The sequence below is a fragment of the Rana temporaria genome, chromosome 5 (assembly GCF_905171775.1).
Source record: "Rana temporaria chromosome 5, aRanTem1.1, whole genome shotgun sequence".
NCBI lineage: Eukaryota > Metazoa > Chordata > Amphibia > Anura > Ranidae > Rana > Rana temporaria.
Genome location: NC_053493.1, coordinates 275,826,215 through 275,832,194, shown reverse-complemented (window position 1 = coordinate 275,832,194; position 5,980 = coordinate 275,826,215).

The following is a 5,980-nucleotide window of genomic DNA, read 5'->3' as shown; positions in this document are numbered from 1 at the left end:
TAGTGTCACGTTCACAGGCATTAAGGGAAATTCACTCCAATAAGGACATTGACCACAATATGAATTTGATAGACAACCTGGCCTACTCTATAATCCACTCTGTTGAAAACTATGAATAAAGGTTTTGGATTTATTATATTATAATATATTTAATAATATGCAAGTAAAGAATAATAATTGTTAAACCGCCTCTCATTACTTATGTTGTTTTGGGCAGAAGCATGCTGACCACACTTTTGTCATATTCATTTCCCATGTTCCCAGAGTATTAAAGCAGAAATGCGGGCAACATTTTTTTTCCATGTCCTTGTTGCTGATCTCCTACCTTCACCAACTTTGCCATCCATGTTCTTCTGAGATCTGTAGTTCCTCTGCAATAGGCTGCTGAACTTGCTGAAAAATACCTTATTGCCTGCTGACATCCTGTTTGTAATATAAAGCAGGTTTGCCCCAGCTAGTTGACTGTTTCGCTTGTGGATCCCATCTCAGATATGTATAGTAAAAAATTGGTTTCTCAAGTTGCGATTTTAAATGGACCACAAACAGTGATTATAAAAAATTACAAATGTATCAGTGTATATGAATGACATGTAACATAAATGACAAAAATTCACTATAGTAAAAACAAACACATAAAGTTGGGGGCAGATGTAAAGCCAACTGAAAGGAAAGCCCGAAAGTTGTCAACTGACAGAGCGTCCAACGCGTTTCAAAAACACATAGTGTTGATCTTCTTCAGGGACTAAACGGGCTTGAAGCTTCCAGAGCTGTGACTTAAAACTATGATGATAGAGTACATGTCATCAGAAATATATATAATGCATCGATGTACATTTTATAATTAACCTACAATTTATACATAGCAAACGAGCATGCATATCATAACACAGCCAAAAAGCTTAACAGCTGATAATACTGACGACAAGTGTAAACATTCCACCGAGCAGTAGAAATAACTCAAAATGTAGTAGATGATCTGTCAGAGCCACACACGGACACCCGGACACCAAGATAATTCTCATGTGTCATAGTAAGCATTTTAGAAGAAGTGCATTTGCCACTAGATTTAACTGCAGCGTGTCTAAATAAATATAAATATGTTTTTATTTAACCATTAATTTGGATGTAATATTTTAAGTTATAAGCAAAGGCATGTGTTTAAAAACTAAATGAACATAATCTATAATGGTCAGACCAATATCCATACTTCAGCTTTGCAGGGACTTTCAAACTGTGGAGGGTATTTTCCATCCAAGAGCGTATTGCATTAGTACTAAACACAATCTCAGTCTTTGTGTATGAGTGTCCAAAAATCACCACCCAAATGCAAAGGGTTCTGTCCTCATATATTCTACAAAGTAGCAGCATAGAGAAGCCTGACGTCTCGTGATGCACCGCCCATGGTGCAATGGACTCACACTGAGTACCACCCACCAATTTGAAGTCCCAAAAAGGCCTGCATGAATTAAAAACATTGAGAACTAAATAGGACCAACACACCATAGACCTGCAGCATACGTGGCCCAGACAGAACATCTAACCCAAACTGTGATGATACTTCATTTTAGTAGTAGAAGAATGGCTCATCATATAGTGTTCTCAGATGCTTCGAAAACAATGAAGAGGTACAAATGAATGGTCAAAAAAAGGACCTAAACAAAAAAAATAACAAAAATAATAATAACATTTAAATAAAAAATAAGAATATAAATTAGAAACCGTCAAATGTAGCAGATGGAGTCAGTATAAACAGACTGTACAAAGTATAGGTATATATATGTATAATATATCCTATCATGTTTCAATATGTATATAACCAACCATAATAAACCGAATCTGCATTTAACCCAAAAATAAGTGCCTTACATCAGTTGTGTGGCTACCAAAGATTGTGTGCCTACCGGAAATTGTGTCTCAGAATAAAAGCGAGGGAGAGAGAAAGGAACACACAGGGCGTAGCTATACTAGATGAAGTGAAAGGAGGTGTATATATTAAAGTGAACCAATAAAGCCTAAAAAATCTCAGGGCCTCCCAAGACGAAAACCTCCAAAAATGGTTTGAAGGAAATCATCTCACTGAGTCCTGGAGTTGCATTCAACTTAAGAATCCATTGTTGTTCTTGCTGTAGGAAAGTCTTGTTCCAATCACCCCCCCCCCCCCTAATTCCTGGATGCACCCTGTCCAGTACTAAAAATTAAATTTGTGGAAAAATGCCACCATGAAAATGTATAGTATGTCGTCCCAGTGGTAGATCTGGGTTGCACGGCAGCAACGGTCCAACTGTAGGATCCAACGCCAGAACATACCAGTATTTGTGCACAATATTCCTAAAATGTTCTTGTTGGTTCGAGAAACTAGTGATAATCCGTATTTGATTGCTGTTGTTCTGATCTTTTATTCCATACAGCAGTTCTTGCCTGGTTTTGGATGTTGCTTTCCTAAACGCCTCTTTGAGAATTTTTTTCGAATATCCTCGTGCGAGGAGTCTTGACCTGAGTTCATTAGCTTCTTTCTTAAATGTAACCTTGTCTGAGCAATTGCATCTGACATGCAAATATTGACCAAATGGTATAGATCTAACTAGATTATTTGGGTGAAAGCTGGTGGCATGTAGAATGCCATTTCCAGCAGTCGGCTTTCTGTATAGGCTACTAGTTAGTATGCCGTTTGTATCTTTGTGTATATAGATGTCCAGAAATTTGATCTGGTTGGTATTGGACGTCATGGTCAAAGTGGAATTAAATGTATTGATGTTCAATTGTTGCACAAAAGTCTGCTAACGAAACCACACGACCACATAGAACCAGGTCATCTGAAGTGTTAATCATTCATTCCCATTCTCCCAGGTACAGATTAGCGTAGGAAGGGGCACAACAGCCCTGTACCTGGAGGAAATGGGAACCGTTGAAAACAAAATAATTGTGATGTAAAATAAAATTCTAAGGCTTCAATGATATAATCATTGAATTTTCGTTGGAATCTGCTTTTCTCTGACAGAATTCTTTTTATACACGACAAACCCTTGTCATGTGGGATTGAGCTGTATAGCGCTTCCACATCGATGGCTACCAGAATAGAATTTGATGGAACCTGTAGTCCATCAATATTTTGAAGTAGATGTATTGTGTCTTTTATATAACTTGGAATGCCCAAAACATGCAGGCACAGGTAGCCATCAATGAGTTTGCTCAGATTTTCTGTCAGAGAACCGTTCCCGGAGATGATAGGCTGCCCCGATGGATGCGACAGACTCTTGTACAACTTCATAAGTGATTAAAAAGTAGGTGTGCGGTGGAAAGGGGTGCAGACAAATTCCCACTTATCCTTGGTCAGGATGTTGTGGTAAAATCCTGCATCCACCAACTGGTAGAATTCCTGTTGAAATTGGTCAATTTTAGTGGTAGTGACCCGAGCATACCATTATTTATTATTCTAAATTTTTGTACAGATATATATGTACTGTTCATTATCCACGATCACAATGTTGCCCCCCTTATAGGAGGGCTTCACGGTGATCATAGGATTATTGGGAGATCATGTAGTATGTCCTGTTCTTCATTTGAAAGGTTGGAAACTCTATCACGTTTAATTTTTACGTTTTTCATTCGTAGTTAATTTAACAAATGCCTAAACATTGGCATTCAAAGCCAGTGTCCGACTTCTTTTTATTTTGACATTTTGCTGGGGATATCCTGCAAGTGGGATGATGATTACTGATCAAGTTTTTGAAGCTTTTAATTCAATCAATTAGATCTAAATTGGGGTAATTTTTATCCAATAATGAAATAAAATTATCTATAGCTTCCACTTCTTGGGGCCTTAATTGTGTTACTTCTTTTATGTTTTTAGCATAGAGCTGTTTGAGAAATAATTTTTTTTGCAAACAGCAGAATGTCCTTGATCGCCTCAAACTTGTCAATATCCTCATTAGGACAAAAACTGAGACCCCTACTTAAAATACTTATTTCTAGATCTGTAAGAGGGTATTGTGAAAGGTTTACAACATTTAAAGAGTCCTCTCCTTTAGGCACTAAATTTTTTGAATTTGTGTTGTGGCTAGACTTGCAGTCAATTCTTGTCCCGTAAATAATTCTTGTCCCGTAACACATCCATCTTACCACTTGCCCCCTGGATTCTGTTCCCTCGCAAATGCTACGTTCACCATCTGACTCTATTCTACACTCTCTAACCCACATCTTCAATCTCTCCCTCTCTTCTGGCATCTTCCCTAACTCTCTAAAATATGCACTTGTCAGCCCCATACTTAAAAAGCCCTCTCTGGTCCCATCCAATCTTAACAACCTATGCCCCATCTCCTTGCGCCCCTTTTTATCCAAACTCCTTGAATGTCAAGGGGCAGATTCTCGTAGATCGCCGCATCTATGCAGCGGCGTAACGTATCTCATTTACGTTATGCCACCGCAAGTTTTATGGGCAAGTGCTTGATTCACAGAGCACTTGCCTGTAAAGTTGCGGCGGCGTGGCGTAAATCCCCCGGCGCAAGCCCGCCTAATTCAAATGATCTGGGTAGGGGGCGTGGATCATTTAAATTAGGCGCGTTCCCGCGCCGAACGTACTGCGTATGCGCCGTCCCTAAAATTTCCTGACATGTATTGCGCTAAATGACATCGCAAGGTTTCGACGTGAACATAAATGACGTCCAGCCCCATTCATGGACGACTTACGCAAACAACGTAAATTTTAAAATTTTGACGTGGGAACGATGGCCATACTTAACATTGGTTGCCCCTCATATAGCAGGGGCAACTTTACTCGTCGCAAATCTAACGTAAACGTCATATCTTCACTGCGTCGACCGCGCGTACGTTCGGGAATTTTGCTAATTTGCATACTCGATCGGGAAAACGACGGAGGCGACACCTAGCAGCGAAAAAAAAATTGCATTTAAGATCCGACAGCGTAAGAGCCTTACGCCTGTCGGATCTAATGGTTATCTATGCGTAACTGATTCTAAGAATCAGTCGCATAGATACGACGGCCCAGATTAGGACTTACGACGGCGCACATGGCGTTGCGTTGTCGTAAGCCCTTTCAGAATCTGGGCCCTAGTCTACAACCAACTAAGCGTCCACCTTGCCGATAATGGCCTTCTTGATCCCCTTCAGTCTGGTTTTTGTCCTCAACACTCCACAGAAACTGCTCTCCTAAAACTAACAAATGATCTACTAAAGGCCAAAACTAAGGCACACTATTCTGTACTCCTACTCCTGGACCTCTCTGCTTGCTGCCTTTGATACGGTAGACCACCCCCTCCTCTTAAAAAAACTCCATGCCTTTGGTCTCTGTGACTGTACTCTTCGCTGGTTCTCTACCTACTTATCCAACCGCACTTTTAGCGTTACTTACAATTCTACTTCCTCCTCTCCTCTTCCTTTCTCTGTTGGAGTCCCCCAAGGTTCTGTTCTTGGACCCCTCCTTTTTTCAATCTACACCTCCACCCTGGGTCAGCTGATAGCCTCCCACGTCTTCCAATACCATCTCTACGCTGACGACACTCAAATCTATTTCTCTACCCCTCAACTCACTCCATCATTCTCTCACCACTTCCTCAAACTTAATTTATCCAAAACCGAACTTATAATTTTTCCTCCACCACGTGCCTCCACCCCGATGTCTCTGTCAAAGTCGATGGCACAACTATCAGCCCATCCCCTCATGCCAAGGTTCTAGGTGTAGTCGTGGACTCTGAACTTTCCTTTAAGCCCCACATCCAATCACTGTCCAAATCTTGCCGCCTTAACCTCCGCAACATCTCCAAAATACGTCCCTTTCTAACCAATTATGCAACAAAGCTCTTAATTCACTCCCTAGTCATTTCTCGCCTTGGTTACTAAAACTCCCTCCTCATTGGCTTACCCCTACATACTCTATCCCCCCTTCAATCAATTATGAATGCTGCTGCCAGACTCAATCACCTTACTAATCGCTCTGTCTCTGCTACTCCTCTCTGGCTTCACT